Raw genomic sequence first — 21,945 nt, forward strand, 5'->3', positions numbered from 1 at the left:
GCAACGATTCGTGTCAATGGCATAGGCTCCAGGCCCTTCGACATCAGGAGAGGCATGCGGCAGGGATGCCCGCTTTCGTCCCTTCTCTTTGTGCTCTATGTAGAACCTCTGGCGCAGAGGATCCGAGATAACCCTGACATCACGGGCATCACCTTTGGGGGGGAACATCATACACTTAGCCTATACACAGATGATATCTTGGCTGCGCTGGACAAGCCTAAACAATCAGTGCCTGCCTTCTTGAGGGAGCTTTAGACCTTTGGGAGGGTATCTAGCTTTAAAATGAACAGGGGGAAATCAATTCTCCTCCCATTGGGCCACAACACACACACAGAGTCAGCGATGCATCTTCTGAATACGTGGGTCTACAAATCCAGGCCTCAATCCCATACTTGGGGATAGTCCTAACCCCATCCACCGAGCGGACGGTTCCTTTGAACTACACGAATATCACCTCCCAGATACAGGGTGGCCTAAGGAAATGGCAGAAACAACCCCTATCACTGCTTGGTCGCATCACTGCGGTGAAGATGTCCATAGTACCCAAACTCTTCTATATCTTTCAGACCATCCCGGTGATCCCTCCCCTGGGCACCATAAAAAAGCTACAAGAAGCAGCAAACACTTCATATGGGCCGGGAAAAGCCCACGTATGCGCAGAGACCTCTCCTCCGGACGAGGGAGGCCTGGGGATCCCAAACCTACTGCACTACTTTAAGGCAGCACAATTGAGATACCTGGTAGAATGGAGCCGGCCCGAGTCGGAGAAGAGATGGCTCTTTCAGGACAGGGCGATGGCGCAAACATCGCTTTGGAAGATACCCATCCTAAAGCGCCCCGATAGGCCAGCCTACCTTCAGAATTCCCCCATCACTCGCACAGTGATGCGGGTGTGGGACAAAGTAGCGGGTAAGAGGGGACTCACCACTTTTCCCTTGTCGCTCACACCTTTATTTGATAATCCTGACTTTAATCCGGGATTAGAGAGGAGGGCGTTTCAGCGGTGGCGGATGTCGGACTGTAGATCCGCAGGCCACCTATTCGATCTTGAGGGATTTATTCAGCTCTCCTATTTACCACAGCTTTACGGCATCAATGTTCCGCAACGGTATCAATATTTTCAAATTCGACATTGGTTGACCCAGCCCAAAATACGCCCTCTAGTCGGTAGAAAGCTGATAGCTTTTGAAAAATGGCTCCTTACCAAAGAGTCGGACTGAAAGCTGATCACTGAATTGTACAAGATGATCTGCCCGCCGGTCGCTTCGCGCCCCTCGGCCGGTCAGAAACGTTGGGAAAGAGAGCTGAGGAGAAACCTCACCATAAAGGAATGGCTAGCTATATATTATAGGGCCAACCACACGGCCAGGAACACTGCCAGCAAGGGAACAGCGGTAAAGGTCGCGACCTACTGGTATTTGACTCCGGTCGGGTTAAATAAGGGCAACCCTAACCGTAGTCCAACTTTCTGGAGGGGAGGTGATGAGGAGGGCACCTTGACCCATCTACTATGGGAGTGTAGAGACGTGACGGGTTACTGGACAGCAGTCCTTAATGACATTGACAAAGACTTTGATACCGAAACCTACCGTTTCCCCGCCTATACACTTCTAGGGCTGCCCAACGCACTCACATTTCCACTGAAATCCATCAGGGGGCGACAGATGGGTCTGGCCATGGGAGCAGCTGTTCAGCACATCATATCGGTCTGGGGAACACAAACTCGACCTACCCACACAGGCTGGCTGCATAAACTATGGTACACAGTGAGAATGGAACGCATACAAGCAACTCTCACGCAGTCTACAGCATCCTTCAACACGGTCTGGCAACCTATCCTGTCACTCCTATCAACGGAATTTAATGAAGTCAACTGCCCAAAGTACCTTCGCCTCTTGCGACTTACCGACACACTGACCTCCAGAGACACTCCTGGAAATTAGACAATTGGTGGTTCTTCCTTGTGAGGGCCTAAGAAGGTATGGACATGGCACACCGGTTGGGGAGGGGAGGGGAGGGATTCAAGGGGGGGGGGGTTATTGTTGTTCTTTCTTGGCATTTTGGGGGTGGATGAGCGAATAAGTAGTGGGAGCCTCGGCCCCGCCCACACCCATGGACACTCGAGACCCCGACGAACTTTTGCTACAATGAGCTGTTATGAGGGGGATGGGATGGAGCCTGGGGTTCATCTGCAATGTACCTACATGGGAGAATACGAGACTTGTAATGCATCTGCTTCAATGCCAAAAATTAATAAAAAACAAAGTTAAACCTAAAACTGCTGTGTTTATTTCCATCCCTGCTTCTTCTACTCCAGTCAGGACCCCCTAACATATCCACGTCCTCGAAAAACAGGCACACCTTTTAAGGCCACCTTTTTTAAATGCGATTTTCTTGAAATGTGGGCACTATGAGCTGATTCTGCTATATTACTTAGTTGGAAGTGCACCTTTCTATGACAGTACAGTTAGACGTCAGTGATAGAGCAGATGTAAAAACATTACATTCTGTTCACAGGAGCCAGTGTTCGTTCGTTAATGGCACTGAACCCGTATATGAGAAAAAGATAATATTAGGGTTCTTGTGTAAGGTAACTGGTGCTCATGTAAAGTGTTCCAGTACCTTTGAGTCGAGTTTGCACTATATAAAACAGGAAACAAAAAAAATCATGTCGCTACTGCCTCGTCCAGTCATACTCCTAGCTGTTTGAGGATATGCCAAGCTCATTCTTCTCGTGACAGCCGGGTTGCAAGAAAGTACAGAAGGCAATGCCACACCCATTTGTATTAATTTTTAACAAAATACTTTAAGAGCACAGTGTCAGAAGGAAGAACACTATCGGAGAAACTACTGACGGAGCAATACATCAACTCTGTAGTGGTGGGCAAGTGACTGCCATGCAGGAGTCATGAAAGACTTTTTGTTTTGTTTTGCAGTCTGTTCTGTACACACAGTGTGTTTGTGTTTTTTTTTAAAACTCTGTTCATTTACTTGTAAGTCTTGAGTTTATGCTTTTGTCACCGGGAAGTTTGTTCCTGGTCCACAGTTTGTCTCCTTCCAGTACATGTCTGTGAGCACCGACCTTCGGTTGTGAACAGTTTGTACAGGACATCACTGACGTCTAATGGGTAACTCTTCTTACAGCTCAGTAGCCCCTTCTCCAGGACAGCTCAGCGTCACTCCAAACCTTTGCTTATATTCATGGGCAAGAAGTCCAAAAACATTGTGAATGAGATGTTGTCACCAATATGGCGGAGCCCGTGGAAGGAGCGCCTTCATGTTCTGCATGAGACGGTGAGTCCATGTAGATCTGTGAGCTATTTAATCACCGGATGACCCAGGCCAGTTTGCTTAATCATGAATTCACTAAACAGGACTGTAAAACTAGGGCAGAGCTGGAAAAAGTTGTATGCCGGATGGCAGTGGTTGGTTTGAGCTATGGAAGTGTATGTGATGTTTTGATTCCCTGTTTTGCTCTATTGCTTGAACTATGGTGTACAATTCAAGTTTCCTGTAAACCATGACCGTCCATCAATTTAGAAGGATGAAGAAAACCCCTATATGTAGGGCATGGAATGTATTCTACCACTTCACCAGCCTTACTAAGGAACACACTTTGTATTTTGATTGCAATTCAGCATAGTGAAAGATTTGTCTATTGCCTCTGCTTCTCTTCCACACACTTAAAACTATAAAGTATGCATGTGCATATGTTTATTTCACTTTTTGTGAAGGGAATTTTGCTAACAAATATTGTAATGTACATGTAATCGCATATTTAATTACCCTTTGGACAACACAGCAGGAACACCACCAAATTGTTCATAAATTTGCATTTAAATGTGTGTTTTAGATTATTTTACAGGAAGGCCTAAATCACAAACTAGTGTCTCATTGCTGTCAATGTTTCAGCTGTAAAACCTATTTGACGCAGTCTTACTATGGACAAAACCGCACTTGGCTGAAACAAGTTTTTTTTCCTTTACTAATGCCTGAATCCATTTTTTAGGGAGATACTCGCACCAAAAAAATAGACTACCTCATACCACCAGGAATCTCCTTAATCACAGGACCCAAAAAGGGCACAGGAACTCAGTTAGTTGGACTGCCTCCAGTAGAATTGTAACCCTTTACCAGCACATCCGATTGACCATGTCAATTTTGTTACTATAATGTATAACTCAAAAAAGAATAATTGCTCTATCTTAGGTGATGACAGGACACCAGATATGGTGAGATCAGATCTATGCTGATTTGCACGTGGTTGATCACTGTTTTATGAGTAAAAAATGATGGAATGGAATGTGGTACACAGTAAATACAGTGAGTGACTCCAATTCAAGCAACCTACCCTACACATTTTTGCTTTTCTCACTTACATTCAAAGCATTAGATTCTGGGAGGGGAAGATAATAAATCTGAAAATATAACCAATCTAAAGCGAGAAGACCACACCCTAGATTTGAATGTTTCATAAAAAGCAATCCCTCTTCATGATAAAGATTTACATTCAGATGCCAATTGCTCTTTTTAGGTCATTGTGAGGGGGGCCGTTGCAAAACCTTAGTTAAAGGATCCACGAGCTAAAACATATTAAAAGACATAAATTAATTGATACAAATATGTAGCGCATCAAGATTTTTTGATTATGAATGGAGATAGGCGACACCTCTGATATCTCGTACTAAAACCGGAAGGATATCAAAAGCCATTTTAATGACCTGACTGGCATGTTTGTAATAAGCTCAATTCTCAAAGTTGATATAGTTGTCTGTATTACCTATGAGCTAGAATCTTCCTTTATGTTTTTAAATAGAAGTGTGTGGAATTCATCATCTATTTGAATTATTTTTGAAGAGGAGGCCCCATTTCCCGGGCTTCTTTTCAGAAAATAAAATAAATGGTTTCTAGAAAATTGGCACAGTGTCCCATAACTAGAGTCTTTACGAAAGCCCCTCAATCATGTGTGTTGCATGTAGGGCGCAAGATGTCTCCGGAGCATACATTGACTGCCAGCTTAAAGTGGTAATTACTCTTTAGAGTCTTTGTACCAGTTGGGATAACAGGCATGCAAGTGATACCCAGGTGCCATCTCTGAAACCCAAAAGATGTCGGGCGTATATTCATACCTGGTGTCCACCAACCAGTTTCTTCCCACCAAGGTACCGGAGCTCCTATTCCATATTGTCCTTGGTATGCTTAAGGACTTAAAGTTCTGATCAGAGTAAATGCACACCAGCATAATCAGTCGATACCAGTTTCTCCCCCTGGGTTTCCTTTGCTCTGCAAAACCCGTGGAGATGCAATATGTCCTGACTTGGAATGTTTCAAATTTAAGTGAAGCTCAGGTTTTTGTTGTCCTTGTTTTCCCACTTTTGCTTCCCAAAGAAGAATAAATATTGACACCATCCGAACAGTTGTTGTTGAGGTCAGAAAATGCTGTCGGAGCTAGCTTGAGGTTTTGTCTATTGTTCCTGCTACCTCTGCTTCGTTCAATAGCTACAGTAAACAAGCATGGTAAGCCTTAAAACTCATAAGGGCTCTCACACCAAACCTTTGTCTGATGCTTAAAATTAGATCTGTATTTTGAATTGTAGTGCTTAGCAGTATTTTAGTCCCATCGGGGCTGCTGAAAGCTCTAGGTTCTTCTGCTTTGTGTGCATCATTATTTTATCCAACACCCTTGTTCCCATCTGTAAAATAGTTGTATTCTTTCATGACTGCACTTGGAGTTTGAGTGTAATTACTTGTCACATAGCATCTCTGTTCCAAACCATCTCCCATCCTTTTAGGTCTCGCCTGAGCCAGCGCATGCGTTGCCCGGAGAGACATTTAGTATATGGGTTTTCAAAGGGCTGCCGCAGCCGGCCTAGTGCTCGCATTCACGCGAGCGTGCACGCGCGCAGCCGCCATCTGCCACTCTTCCAGCACGATCACTACTGCGCGCGCACCACTCGCGTGATTACCACAGAGCGCGTCCGATCACTTTCGCTTTCACGGCCGTTACTTTTACGGCCCCGTCTGGCGGCCCCGTGACTGCTTTCACTTTCACGGCCTCGCAGCCGTGTCGCCTTCACGGCCATGTGGCCAATGCTAGTTGAAGTAGGCATCATTCCTACACATATCGCAAAAACCTATCTGACTTTTCTGCAAAACAGCAGTAGGACTGCCAAAGTGTTAATTAAATTCTTTAGCGCAAAGGGTATGCGGTTTGTGCAACCAGAAGTACTTGGAGAAACTATCGAATTACTTGTAAATTGACTTGCTGAATCTTGTACAACATGTTCCTTGTCTATTCAAGTTTTCTTTTAAGCCGTCAGCACAGATATTATCTTTGAAGGCCAATGTACTGCAGTTAAAAGGCTTTCGATAAACATTATCAGATCACTTCTCACAGGCGAAACACATTTAGTGCTTCTCACCTCCGATGTCAACATTAGACGAGGATATTGACAAGCTGTCAATAAAAGATCATCAAACCTTGTGATAAAATCAGCACTCAACAAAGCCAGCCTGGATCTCATTACTAGATTGCTAAAGCCAAATCCAGATAGGGCACATCTGTTCTTCCATCCACTCACCTTGCTCTTTTGTAAGAGGTTTCTTCTCTTCATTAGTCTTTTCTTTAACTTCCAGGACGTCATGTTCATTCCCTTTTCCTCTCCTCAGCTGGCTGGGCTCACCTTGTTGTGCAGCCTCCTTTGTTAAATCCCCAGTCCGGCGCGCGGGCAGGGCCTACCTGGGAACCAGACAACCACAGCAGCGGGAACACCCGTCTGCGCTAATGAGGTCTGAACTAGTTACGAGCTGCAATATGTGCATTTCACGGGGCGTCACCTCGATTCCGAACCGGCCTGTTTGTTTAATGTGGAGGCTGAGACAGGGAGGGCAGGTGAACGCATGTGCCTGGCCCAGTGAGTAACACTCTGCCAAAGAACAGCCAGGTACACACTTCTCACATACATTTTTAGTTTCACTTCAACCTCAAAAAAATACTTCTACAACTATCTATAAACACATTCATACGTCATATGCACATATATTGCACATACATATTTCATACAGTTTGCTGCCATTGGCCGCATGCTAAATTGTAATATGCAGCTTTCATGTTAAAATTTAAATATTGTCTTGCTTATAAATTTTCTAAACAGAAATAACAAGGTCTCCTGATAACCGGAAAACTAAATACAACTCAGACCATTTGAGCTTAATAAATTTACCGTGGTCGGCCTCTCTCTGAAGAAGGTATAATCCAACCCATTCTAGAGAACACCAGGGCCCAGCCCACACCTGAAAAACATTTCACCCATTTCAGAAACTGCAGTGCAGGAAGTTGACTCGGCCTTGAAATCAATACAGCAAAAGTGGCAAACAGGCTAAATTGAAAAATTTTTTTTTTTAGAATATTCACACCATGAATAATAAAGATTTGTAGCTTGTTTTGTTTACAGTTACGAGTCGTCATGGCTCATTACGTGCTTTCGCGCGCAGCGCGCACACAACTCCCTCCGCCTCTCTCTCCCGCTGCAGCCCCCATTTATACATTCCGCGCGGCCAATGCTTGTCTTTTTTATCTCATCAAGCGCTGTTTAAAGGCAGAAATAATAGAAATAACGCCTAGTTCCTTTATTTGACCCGGTAAAACTGTAAAATTAAATTCTGCCTCGAGCGTAATAATTAGCTGCATGATAGGAGTTGTATGCTTCGATGGTGGCTGAAACAACATTTCTTCACAAAGCAAAGAACACATAATGCATTATTTATATATGTATTTATTTTGTTAAATGCAAGAGGAGTGGTTTAATTAAAAGAGCTCGGGGTACCTCCTGAAGTTGATTTCTTTGCTAGTCCAGTCTCTCATCAATCTATCCGCGAAGCAGCCTCTTCTGGCAGCGTGTGGCGAGGGCGAACCGCAGCAGCAATTTTTCTAAAATCTCTTACCTCAGAGGTGGAGACATTTTGCAACCGGGGAGAGCGAGAAATATAATTTTCAGAAGCGGTAGACATCCCTTGATGTTGAGCAGCCTGTTCGCCATTTCACACACTTTGTTTAGCGCAGTGAAGGTGGCTTGTGTGCGACCCTCCTCGTACCGGCTGCACTTTCGTAACACTTGGCTTTTTTTGCTTATCTTTCTTGTGGCCATGCTGCCAATAGCCTTGATGGCAGAGAGCTTGGTCGGTTCCCCAGTCTGCTTTGCTGGTAACGTACTGGCTGCATCGTGAACATGTCAGATCTGTTAGCTTCGTTTCTGTCTGTGTAGCCAATAGGTCTCGCCTTTGGGGCCTTACAAGTGTTTAGCCATGCAGCAGTTGCTCTAAGGATATTGTGCTGCATAACTCAATACTTATAAGGTCCCAAAAGCGAGACCTATTGGCTATGCCAATGCTCGTCCTCTTTGTATGTGTCCTGTAAAGTGCAGCACACGTATAAAGTTGGAAAAGTAAGGAGAAATGAAAGAATTTCTCCCTCGTTGCGCCTGCTTAGAAAGGGTGCAGTTTTCTGACGCTAAAACCTGTCTACTTTATTTAGTAAATAGGGTTTAGCGTCAGAAACCGTGGGTGGTTGCATGGGAACGCCCATTCTCCACCCATGGCACGCCTTCTGGCGCTAAGAATGTGTTACTTTCACGGTATTTTCAACAAGTTCAGTCCTAGAAAGTAAATCGGGAAAAAAAAGATTTTGCGATGATTAGTGACGGAGACACCGTGTATAATCTTAGTAAATCTCCTCCACAGTTGCTTCTATATATACAGGCTGCTTTTTCAATTCAATCAACTACAAAAAGACACAATTCTATGTCAGGACCGGAGGCTCCGATTATACTCATTTCTTTACTGAAATTTTCTCAGCAGCCAATCATGTTACAATAAAACTAAAAACCACAATACCCATGAACCCACTGGGTACCACGTAATAACCATAGAGTATGCACGTATAAATAGTCAGCAAGAGAATACCACATCCTCTTTCTTTGCTGCTCCGCAGCCAGTTAAGTGCTTTTCTCATTACGATATTTGACTGTTTTCATTTTAACGACTGTATTGTATTTCTATCATTTACTTTTTACGTTGTTTGCATGCTTTAGCGCTGTGCGCGTACTCGGCTATTGCTATTGTTGGTTTTCACGCATTTTGGGTGCCGGTATCGTATCGCTGCAGGGAGCGCGTGTCTGCCTCCCCGGTTCGGGCGCTTTGCGCCCGCGCCTTTGTTGAAAGTGGAGCGGGAGTGAAACGGGGCAGAAAGACTACGCGCGTGTTGCGTAGGTCTTTCATTTCATTATAAATCGGGCGGTCGTTACCGCGCATGCGCGGCGGCCATTTTTTCCTGTTGTACTCACTATTTCCTCAGGGATCCAGCGCGAGAGCAGCGCTTCCTTTGCTCATGCCCACAGCCTGATTTCACTTGCCCCTTTTTGACGTCCTACTGTATACTGACTCAGTTGGGGCTGTATAATTTTGCATAGGCATTGCCTAGAGTGGCTTTAATATTGGCAAGCCCTCCCTCCACATTTGAATATTTACATATTTCAGGTTATTTTTTGACCTGTTTTCTGTGTAGCTTGCCTTCGGGGTTTTGCCGCTCCCCCTTTATTCTGCTTCGGCAGTCAAGATTTCTGTAGTGTTTCCTTCCTCTTGTGGGCTTTATTTACGCCAGATTCTGTCATGGCTGACTATTTTGAGGAAGATGATTACTATTATGACTATGAAGATGAAGACGCCTCTGGCTCTATTGAGCAGGATTTGGTAGAGGCTCTTGACTTGGGTGTACAAACTTCTGTGAACAAGGCGCTGGTTCGCGCTATTACACCATTAAAACGTCACCTATCTCAATATGCAGTGCAGCAGGGTTGGCTGCCTTCGTCCTCAAAATCTTCGAAATCCTCTCAGTCCTCCAGGTCCTTCAAATCTTCAAAATTGCCTAATCCTCACAAATCAGATTTTGTCAAGTTGGCTAAGGCCCTTTCTTCAGAGCATTCTTATGGGCAACCTCCAAAAGAGCTTTCTTCCTCTCCAGTTCATCAAACAGATGATGACGGTACCTCTCCCTCTTCTTCCTCGGACCATGGGGTTTCTTCTCCTCCCCCTCGTAAAAAAGCTCGTAAGGAGCATTTTGTTGATGCGCCGTCGCATCCCCAAGTTCTTACTTTTGAGCCAGCAGACATCATACATCCCAATTCTTCTTCTTGGCTACCGTCTCAGGAGGTGGCGGAATATGTCCAAACACACATTCGTCAGCCTTTTGACACGGATGTGCGTACCCGTCTTCGTTCTGAATGTCCACGTCCTGATTTAGCGGATAAATTAGCGGACACTCCTGAGGTGGATCCCACTATGGTGACATATCTTAAGAAATATGCTAAGGACCCTAAAAGGGGCATTGACAGAGCATGGCGCTCTTGTCAGGATAAACTTTTGGATTTACTGGGACCTCTCACCAAAATTTTGGATTTAGGTTATCGAGCCAAGGAGTCTTCCTCTGCCATTGACCCTGATGATCTGATTGGTTGGGCTCAGAGAGCTGTTTGTCAATTGGGTAACGCCAATTGTGCTATGTCTTCTGAACGCAGACGTTCTATTTTACTAAAGTTGGACCCAAAGTTAGCCGAACTCTCAACATCTGAATCTGGTCCTTTGGCACAGGGATTATTGTTTGGCCAGTCTTTCCTTAAAGAACTCACTAAATTTGTGGCCACTTTTAGTGGTCTTGATAAGGCTCAAGCTTCTATTAGACGGGCTTTTCGTCCGGTTTTTGGACGGGCCGGACGATATAGGGGACGATCGTCCGGCCGAGGTTATAACCAATCTAACCAACGTGGTTTCCAGTCCCAACGTGGAGGGGGTCAGGACTCCAACTATTCCAACACCAGGTCTTCCTTCTACCCTTCCCGTAGAGGTCGACACCAATTCTGGAAGGGACGTGCAGGCGGTAATCAAGGAGGACATCAAGATTCCTCCGCTTCAGGTGAGTTTGATCTCTGCTTCAGAGGTCATGTTGGGGGGCAGAATTCAGTTTTTTCTTCCAAATTGGCGGTTGATCTCCAACGATGCATGGGTGTTGGAGACGGTCCAAGGTTTCCGAATAGAGTTTTTCAGTTGCCCAAGTCAATCTTTCCCTCCTTATCCCTTGGTTTTTTCCGTTCAGGATCAAGCGGTTATTTCCACAGAAATAGACTCCCTTCTGAGAAAAGGGGCAGTTGTCCGGTCTTCCCCTCATCCACAAGGTTTTTCCAGCCAGGTCTTTCTCGTTCAGAAAAAAGGAGGCGGTTCCAGGTTGGTTCTCAACCTGAAAGAGTTCAACGGCTGGCTTGTCTATCGCCACTTCAAGATGGAGGGCATCCATCTTTTGAGGGATCTTCTTCAGGAAGGGGACTGGATGGTTCGTCTAGACCTGAAGGATGCGTATTTGTCGATTCCCATTTACGGTCCTCATCGCCGGTTTCTCCAGTTCCAATGGCAGAGTGTCTGGTACGAGTTCCAGGTTCTCCCGTTCGGCCTGTCGTCAGCACCCTGGTGCTTCACAAAACTTCTGAGACCTGTGGTAGAGTCTCTCCGATCTCGGGGTGTTCGTCTGATAATTTATCTGGACGACATTCTTATCATGGCTCACTGTCCACGTCTATTAATGCTCCATTTGGAATGGGCAATAGATCTTTTACAGTCACTCGGGTTTCTAGTGAATCCTCAGAAGTCTATGTTTCGTCCTTCGCAGTCGATAGAATTTCTGGGTTTTCTGATCAATTCCCTCTCTTGCCAACTGTTGTTGCCTCTTCAGAAGATCAGGATGATCAAACGGGAGTTGAAATTGATTTTACACAAACAGCTTGTGTCATTGAGGTCTCTAGCTCAGATTGTCGGCCTGTTGGCTTCTTCAATTCAGGCCATCTTCCCGGGTCCCCTCCATTATCGGGCACTTCAGCGACTCAAAATCCGTCATCTCCAGAAAGGCCTCCGCTACTCAGATCAGATTCCTCTTTCAGAGGAGGCGAGGTGGGAGATGTTGTGGTGGTTGGAACACATGGAGTCCTGGAATGGCAGAGCCCTGTTCGGAGTGTCCCCGGAGGTGGTGATCGAATCCGACGCCAGTCGGTGGGGATGGGGAGCCCGTTGCGGTCCAATGTCCACGGGCGGCCGGTGGTCTTCGGAGGAATTATCTCTCCATATCAATTGTCTGGAGCTTCTGGCGGGGTCGCTTGCGATCCGTTGTCTGTCTCCACGCATGACGAATTGTTGTATTCTCCTTCGCATGGACAATGTCTCCGCGGTTCGATATGTCAACAAGTTAGGGGGGACACGTTCCAAGATTCTGGCAGAGATTGCCAAGGACTTTTGGCACTTTTGCCTTCAGAGGAACATCACGGTGATTGCAGAATACCTGCCGGGTCACAGCAATCTGATAGCCGACTGGAATTCTCGGCATCTCCGAGATTTCAGCGATTGGAGACTTCATCCTCGAGTGTTCAGATCTCTGTCTCGAATGTGGGGCCCCTGCCAGATCGATCTTTTTGCCTCTCGCCTCAACACTCAACTTCCTCGGTTTTTCAGTTGGCGTCCGGATCCGGAGGCTCTAGCCACGGATGCATTTCTTCAGACATGGCCGTCTCTCCTGTGTTATGCCTTTCCCCCGTTTGTCATGATATCCAGGGTTCTGGCACGCATGAAACTCTATCGGACAGAGTTGATTCTGATCACCCCTCTCTGGAGGGCGCAGGCTTGGTTCCCTGTTCTCCTGCAGCTATCTTGTGCAGTACCAGTTCTTCTTCCCCAATTGTGGAATCTGTTGTTGGATCCGCTCAACAATCCTCATCCTCTAATAGAGTCGGTTCAACTCTTTCTGGTGGCATGGCGGGTTTCAGGGATCGCTGGCAGATCTCAGGTCTTTCGCGAGACGCTTCCAGATTTATCGACGAATCTTGGTCTCCCAACACACACAAACGTTATGCTGCAGCATGGAAACGATGGTGTGATTGGTGCGCTCAACGGGAAGTGGATCCCTCTTCGGCAGATGTCTCTTTGATTGTCAATTTCTTAGCTTCTCTTGCCTCCTCAGGCCTTGCGTATCGGACTGTCAACAATTTCCGTTCGGCCATCTCTGCGGGGCATATTCCTATTGATAGTAAACCTGCAGGTGAACATCCTTTGATTTCCAAATTACTCAGAGGTATCAGATTGGTAAAACCTCCTTGTCCGAAGTATGTTGCGTTATGGGATGTGTCTATTGTCTTACGTTTCTTAGAGGCTTGGCCTTCCAACGACTCTTTATCCCGCAAACAATTATCTGCAAAGTTAACTATGCTGTTATGTCTAGTCTCTTGCAAACGTGTGTCTGATGTTCGCGCGCTAGATCTTGCAGGTCGTACTTTTTCCCCTGAAGGGGTTACTTTTTCCATTTCCAGACGTACTAAGTGTAATACTACCTCAGTCACTTACCCATGTTTTCCCAATAATCCAAAACTCTGTGTAGTGCAATGTATTAAAGATTATGAGGTAAGTACTGCTCCATTTCGACAAACTTTGCATGGTCAATTGTTGATTGCTTTGCAAAAACCCTTTCGCCCTGTGACTCCGGCTACTTTAGCCAGATGGGTCAGATGGCTCATGGGTGAAGCAGGTATTGATGTTACAACTTTCGGTGCACATTCAACTCGTGGAGCTATGGCTTCCAAGGCTTTTTCTATGGGTGTGTCTTTAATAGATATTATGAAAGCAGCTGATTGGTCAACTGATTCTATGTTTAAAACTTTTTATTATAAACCTATTTTGGATATTGCTTCTGTTGTGGTGGATCAGCTTTGAACAAGCATAATCGGAGCCTCCGGTCCTGACATAGAATTCAAAATTTGCGAACATACGTGACAAGAATTTTCAATTCTATTAAGGACACGGAGGCGAGGATTATCCCTCCCATGTTTTGCTGTCATGTAATTTTGCATATATATCGTTGCATATGATAATTTTCAACTATATATTTTGGTATATTATGATATTTGGATACATTCCTTGTTTTCTTTTCCCTCCCTAAGTATTTTATGCTGTTTGCTTTCTTTCGGAATGGTATATTACGACTTTATGTCTTTTTTCAGGTTCTGATCCAAAGTGAGCTGCGCTCCTCTCTTTTGTCTTGGATTATCTTTTGGACGCCTGCTGGTTCCAGTTTTTGAGGTGTCGATTCAAGCATCAAATCAGCTGTTCCATCCTGTTGGTCTTCAGTTGCAGTGTTCAAGCTCCGATTGTTTCTTCCAGGCTCTTTCCAGTTGTTGCACTATTTCTTCTTCTGACTGTTGCTAACTACCAAAGAAAGAGGATGTGGTATTCTCTTGCTGACTATTTATACGTGCATACTCTATGGTTATTACGTGGTACCCAGTGGGTTCATGGGTATTGTGGTTTTTAGTTTTATTGTAACATGATTGGCTGCTGAGAAAATTTCAGTAAAGAAATGAGTATAATCCTCGCCTCCGTGTCCTTAATAGAATTGAAAATTCTTGTCACGTATGTTCGCAAATTTTGAATTCAACTCAGTTATACAGAGTTTCGTAAAATATTGTGAAGCAGACCTGCTGTTGTGATAATGTTAATGGGGAAGATTTATGAGGTTTTGCCGTAGGGAAGCGCAGCAGGCCTTCCTGCTGCGCTTCCCTACGGCAAAAGAAAAGGGCAGGGATGCGCCGTATCTATAAAATGCGGCGCATTCCTGTCCTTTTCCCCTGCGCCGGCGCACAATGGGCTGCCTGCGCCAACGCAGGCACCTCTGCACCATGGTGCAAGGGTGCCTGCGTTGCGGAGATGAATATTTTTGTACAGGAAGGGAGACCTTTCTGTACAAAAATAATCACAAGAGGTTTTTCCTCTTTGTATGGGTGCTGCAGAATGCAGCACACATAGAAAAAGGAAAAACGAGGAGAAATAAAGATATTTCTCCCTGTTGCGCCTCCCTTACGCCTCCCCTGGGGAGGCGGAAGCTTTTGGCGCTGCCTCAGATTTACGATTTCTCGTAAATCTGGGGCAGTGTCAAAAGGTCATGGATGTTGCTGGGAACGCCCCCAGCAACACCCATTGCACGCCCCTTTAACGCAGAACACTGCGTTAAAGGGACTGATATTTATGAGGCAGCATTAAGCCAAAAAAAGTGGCTCAGTGCTCCCTGATAAATATTACGCAGGCTTCTGCGCCACGGAACGTCACAAAAAGTGACGTTCCGATGGCGCAACGGGCCTCATAAATCTGCCCCAATGTTTTTACTGATTTAAGCGTGAAAATGGCTCTCATCAGGCCTGGCGCAAAATATAGAGGCAGTAAAGTAAACCTTCACTTAGAATACGGCGAAATTTCTTATGTTCTTTGAAATAGTTGTGCTGAACCCTCCTGGTAGAAACATAATAAAGTTGTACAGACTGATGAGCGCAGCTAGTAGTTGGCCAAAAAAAAAGAACTCCTCAGACATGTGCGCGAGCAGCCTTTATCGTCATTCTGTCAAGGCTTACATTTTATCCCAATCTGTCATGGCCGCTTGTTAGCAAAATATTTTCAGGGTTGGACGTCTTTTAACCCGATCTAGCATGGATACCACGCCTCTCATTACAGTGACGTACAAAGAAATGGCGAGTCATTCTAGCCAGTGAGGTGTTTAGTTTGCCGAGGACAGATTTCAAACAGGGCGTGGCCGCAGAACTAATATTTGCATATTTTCTGTGCAACGCCGGTAACTTCTTTTCTTTGGTTTTCTGTGCTAATTTGTCAATAATGACTTCTGCTTAGTACCCTCAGATCTTTTACTCCTTCCCATTTTAATCAAAGTGAATAAATAAAACAGGACATAGTAAAAGTAGGTGTTACTTAGCGCTGGGACGTGACATTGCCGCTTTTAGTGGTAAGAATACAGCTCTTTACTATTTGTCTAGAAGGTTCCTCTGTGGAGGAGCCGCCTACTCGTGGTTAAGGAAAGATATGGAGAGAAAGGAAAACGGGATGAAGAAAAACCATACCGTTTCCGTGAAGTGCTGGGTATTTATTCGTTTCTCAGCAAAGGTTTGAAGTCAGCTTTATCTAGTAGGTATTTCTAACTGTTTGAATTAATGATAGATGTTGCCAGAAGGTTTTGAAAATACAAAGGTCAGCGAGGCTCGTCGTTATTTGCCTTAAATTGCGCAATTTGACCTTGTTTTGAAAGCCGTGATTTTTTTAGTCCATATAACCTCCATTCTAGATTTGCTGCTAAGTAGAATGCTTTGTGAGAAGTTGTCTCTCGAGAGATAATTAAATGATTACAATAAGTTCAACTAAATAGACTTGCACAGTGTAAAGTAACAGGCCCTGGTTCCGCTGGCTAAAGAAACAGTGGCACTAGTTACATGGGTACTTACGAGTTAGAGCACTCGGGCCCTTTTTAGGTCTCGCCATTTTGTTGTAGCTCGAGTCTACCCGTCGCACACGCGTGCGCGCGCCTTTAAACACGCCGTGCTTTCACTTTAAACTGAAGTGAAAGCACGCCGCCATGCGCACACGCGTGCACTTTAAACACGGCGTGCTTTCACTTTAAACTGTGTTTAAAGTGAAAGCACACCGCAATGCGCGCGCCTGCTGCAACCCTGTGTAATCTGAAAGTCACGTGAAAATACTGAGAGGCAGCACCGGTCCAACTTTCAGTTTTTAGAGTTTTGACGTTTTGATGGATAAGATCTACATAAAAGAAGTCAATAGCATGTCTGGGAAAGGGTTCTCAGTAAAGGACCGTGGTAGCTTTGCCAAGCATCAGGTCATAGTGTGTGGAGGACTGATGATTATTGGGCATTACTGTTGTTTTCAAAACTAACGTTACCTGGTCGTAGAAGATTATTTGATCTCACAGCTGTTTCCATGTATTTAATACTGCAATGTCGCCTTTAAAGTGGTAGCATACAAGACTGATAAAAAAAGATCTCTCCAGTTGGTGCAGTCTGGTCGCTCTACAGAGGAGGTGGGGCGGCCAGCAGCCTGAGCCTGAGTTTCTCTTCACTTACCACTATGAACTAGGGGCGCTTACAAGCAGGTAAAACTGCTAGCACGTGACAGACCACTGCATTGGGCTGGTACTATACTAAGGTAATTCTAGCCAGCTGCTAGGGAGCCTTTTTCAAGGGTGGCAGATCACATGCACCCGTTTGTTAAAGGATGGGTGTTTGAAATGTCACTTCACCGATGGCGCTAAAATTCTTGCGCCGCTCCACACCTCATTTACTCCTCCTAAGCGCACTGAGCAGACTTTGACCCAAACAACTTTGCAACTCGCGCCAGCAAGCTGATGTGGGGTGCGGGCACATGGGACAGTGAAGCCCCCCAATCTCTTCCTACCACTTGGATGCCTATCAGATGGGCATTGTGCATCCTGCGTGGACTCAGAATGTCAAGCCAGGGTCCTCCTGGCTGTTTTAGAACACCACTGGAGAGACATGGCACATGGGCCACCACTTAGTTTTAGAAGTGCATCCCTGTCTCCAGGTGTATGCCCGCCCTCCATCAAACGTAGTTTTTAGAGGGTGAGGACGGCCTATGATGAAGCATGACACCAGGCGGTGTGTGAGGCAAGTCCTTCACTGTTTGTGAGATGCCCCCATTGGAGTTGCATCTCTAGAGACTCTGTAGGAACCATCACTAGGGACAGCCTTATTTTGTGTTTACATAATATATAGGAGGCTGGCTAGTCCCTAGGCCCTGCGCCTCTAGTTCCCTTACCTAGTTCAACACTAGGGTTAGTGTGTGTGGCAATTGAAGGCTGCCAGGGCGCAACTAGCTGGCCTAGACCTCGATCGTGCCGAGTATGCAGCCCTGCGGCTCCGCCATACATACTATGTGGGAGGCGATAAAACGGGGCGTCTCCTCGCCAGCGTGCTTAGAGCTTGGGTCCATCGGTCAAAAATCACAACCCTTTATAACACCCAAGGAGAGAAATTGGACAGCGACGACCAGATAGCTGAGGCCTTTAGAGAGTTTTACGCATCGCTGTACAGCGCAGATTGGTCTCTTGACACAGATAGAGATGCTTACCTGAGGGGGGCGGCGATGACAGCGCTCAATACAGCGGGGGCCGCCGCGTTAGACGTGCCTATTAGGATAGAGGAGGTGGTCGGGGCGATCTCTCGCCTTAAGCACTTGAAGTCGCCTGGGCCGGATGGCCTCTCGGCTGGCTTCTATAAAACTTTTTGCCCGGTACTAGCACCACTTCTGACTCGACTTTTCAACTCATTCCAGGGGCCTGGTTCGATACCTCCTGATATGTTGGAAACTGACATCATGTACTACCTAAGCCAGGTAAGGATGCCACCCAATGTGCCGCTTATAGGCCTATCCCCCTACTTAACCTAGACCTTGAACTCTTCACAGGGGTTCTAGCGTCCAGACTTGGACCACGGCTACCTGGCTTCAACAAGCCGGACCAATCTGGCTTCATCCCCAACAGACAATGCAGTGATAATACCAAACGCCTTACGCACTTAATAGACAAAGCTCACTACCAGGGGATGGATGTCATGCTCCTGTCAATAGACGCCGAAGAAGGCGTTTGACAGGGTGGATTGTTTTTTTTTAGATAAAACGATGGCACACTTTGGAATCGGGGATCGCTTTAGGGCATGGGTTGCCAGCTGTTATGATAAACCTAGAGCAATGATTCGTGTCAATGGCATAGGCTCCAGGCCCTTCGACATCAGGAGAGGCACGCGGCAGGGATGCCCGCTTTCGTCCCTTCTCTTTGTGCTCTATGTAGAACCTCTGGCGCAGAGAATCCGAGATAACCCTGACATCACGAGCATCACCTTTGGGGGGGAACATCATACACTTAGCCTATACGCAGATGATATCTTGGCTGCGCTGGACAAGCCTAAACAATCAGTGCCTGCCTTCTTGAGGGAGCTTGAGACCTTTGGGAGGGTATCTAGCTTTAAAATGAACAGGGGGAAATCCATGCTCCTCCCATTGACTCACAACACACACACAGTCAGCGATGCATCTTCTGAATACGTGGGTCTATAAATCCAGGCCTCAATCCCATACTTGGGGATAGTCCTAACCCCATCCACCGGACGGACGGTTCCTTTGAACTACACGAATATCACCTCCCAGATACAGGGTGGCCTAAGGAAATGGCAGAAACAACCCCTATCACTGCTTGGTCGCATCACTGCGGTGAAGATGTCCATAGTACCCAAACTCCTCTATATCTTTCAGACCATCCCGGTGATCCCTCCCCTGGGCACCATAAAAAAGCTACAAGAAGCAGTGCAACACTTCATATGGGCCGGGAAAAGCCCACGTATGCGCAGAGACCTCTCCTACGGACCTCCGGATGAGGGAGGCCTGGGGATCCCAAACCTACTGCACTACTTTAAGGCAGCACAATTGAGATACCTGGTAGAATGGAGCCGGCCCGAGTCGGTGAAGAGATGGCTCTTTCAGGACAGGGCGATGGCGCAAACATCGCTTTGGAAGATACCCATCCTAAAGCGCCCCAATAGGCCAGCCTACCTTCAGAATTCCCCCATCACTCGCACAGTGATGCGGGTGTGGGACACAGTAGCGGGTAAGAGGGGACTCACCACTTTTCCCTCGCCGCTCACACCTTTATTTGTTAATCCTGACTTTAATCCGGGATTAGAGAGGAGGGCGTTTCAGCAGTGGTGGATGTCGGACTGTAGATCCGCAGGCCACCTATTCGATCTTGAGGGATTTATTCAGCTCTCCGATTTACCACAGCTTTACGGCATCAAAGTTCCGCAACGGTATTAATATTTTCAAATTCGACATTGGTTGACACAGCCCAAAATACGCCCTCTAGTCGGTAGAAAGCTGATAGCTTTTGAAAAATGGCTCCTTACCAAAGAGTCGGACTGAAAGCTGATCACTGAATAGTACAAGATGATCTGCCCGCCGGTCGCTTCGCACCCCTCGGCCGGTCAGAAACGTTCGGAAAGAGAGCTGAGGAGAAACCTCACCGTAAAGGAATGGCAAGCTATATATTATAGGGCCAACCACACGGCCAGGAACACTGCCAGCAAGGAAACAGCGGTAAAGGTCGCGACCTACTGGTATTTGACTCCGGACAGGTTAAATAAGGGCAACCCTAACCGTAGTCCAACTTGCTGGAGGGGATGTGATGAGGAGAGCACCTTGACCCATCTACTATGGGAGTGTAGAGACGTGACGGCTTACGGTATCAAAGTGACAAACACTTTGATACCGAAATCTACCGTTTCCCCACCTATACACTTCTAGGGCTGCCCAACGCACTCACATTTCCACTGAAATCCATCAGGGGGCGACAGATGGGTCTGGCCATGGGAGCGGCTTTTCAACACATCATATCGGTCTGGGGAACACAAACTCGACCTACCCAAGCAACTCTCACGCAGTCTACAGCATCCTTCAACACGGTCTGGCAACCTATCCTGTCACTCCTATCAACGGAATTTAATGAAGTCACCTGCCCAAAGTACCTTCGCCTCTTGCGACTTACCAACACACTGACCTCCAGAGACACTCCTGGAAATGAGACAATTGGTGGTTCTCCCGTGTGAGGGCCTAAGAAGGTATGGTCATGGCACACCGGTTGGGGAGGGGAGGGATTCAAGGGGGAGGGTTATTGTTGTTCTTTCTTGGCATTTTGGGGGTGGATAAGCGAATAAGTAGTGGGAGCCTCGGCCCCGCCCACACCCATGGACACTCGAGACCCCGACAAACTTTTGCTACAATGAGCTGTTATGAGGGGGATGGGATGGAGCCCGGGGTTCATCTGCAATGTACCTACATAGGAGAATACGAGACTTGTAATGCATCTGCTTCAATGCCAAAAATTAATAAAAAACAAAGTTAAACCTAAAACTGCTGTGTTTATTTCCATCCCTGCTTCTTCTACTCCAGTCAGGACCCCCTAACATATCCACTTCCTCGAAAAACAGGCACACCTTTTTAGGACACCTTTTTTAAATGCGATTTTCTTGAAATGTGGGCACTATGAGCTGATTCTGCTATATTACTTAGTTGGAAGTGCACCTTTCTATGACAGTACAGTTAGACGTCAGTGATAGAGCAGATGTAAAAACATTACATTCTGTCCACAGGAGCCAGTGTTCGTTCGTTAATGGCACTGAACCCATATATGAGAAAAAGATAATATTAGGGGTTCAGACAATCTCCTTGCAATTAAGCTTTGTTGAACTGCAGCAAGTCAATCCTACAAGCACTCAAGGAAGCATCTGTGCAGTACGGTGCTCGGCTTGCAATGTTTTGGAAGCCAGAGCAGGTATGAAGAGAGCAATGGTCCACTGGCAGTAACCTTCTACTACTGGTGGTGTACGTATAACCTTTCCCATGGCCGGTTTCTTCTTCAGTTATTTTACAGGCTGATATAAAAATCCATGTTTTTTAAAAATTAAGTTCTGTTTTGAATTGTCCCTCCGGTAGAACACTTGTTTTCATTGCTTCCTTGCACTTTAAGCAGTGCAGATGATGAAGTGCCTGCTGCTAGGGTGGGTGCACGTGTGTCTGTCTGCATTTGTGTGCACTAGCAGTTGCAGGTTTTTGTTCTCCGTCACCCTTCCTGTGAATATACTGTTTTATAATTATTATTAAGCATGGATAATTATAAATCTGTGTATGTTCGTCCATAGAAACCCCTGCTCTGACATCCTATTCTGTGGAGCTTCGTAGGCGCCTATGCATATATAACTCCATGGCAAGGTTTTGATGCAGTTGCCTGGGTGGGCTGTCCAGTATGTTCATCAATAGATGCAGCCTGGCTTTTTTCAACTCAAAGTCGTCGTTTCCTTTTCTGAATTGTCCTGCTTCTTCCTATCGTCTTCACTTTTGAGAGCCTCGGGCTTGTACCTGCATTGATGGGGTGGAGTGGCTGAGCTGCTAACTTTGGAAAGTGGAGACCTGGGATGGAGACCTGCCTCTGGCACTTGTGCCACT

The 21,945-nt window shown here is 46.1% G+C and overlaps 1 protein-coding gene and 1 pseudogene across 1 annotated transcript in view; one reads left to right on the forward strand and one right to left on the reverse strand.

Annotated features, from left to right (window-relative positions):
• LOC146829640 (relaxin receptor 1-like) overlaps positions 1-21,945 on the reverse strand; it is a 1,041,377-nt gene that overhangs the window by 533,384 nt on the left and 486,048 nt on the right. The gene's annotated exons all lie outside the window — the stretch shown is intronic.
• Positions 15,874-15,927, forward strand: LOC146829644 (U7 small nuclear RNA; annotated as a pseudogene).

Source organism: Triturus cristatus, chromosome 5_2 (genome assembly GCF_964204655.1).
Source record: "Triturus cristatus chromosome 5_2, aTriCri1.1, whole genome shotgun sequence".
Classification (NCBI taxonomy): Eukaryota; Metazoa; Chordata; class Amphibia; order Caudata; family Salamandridae; genus Triturus; species Triturus cristatus.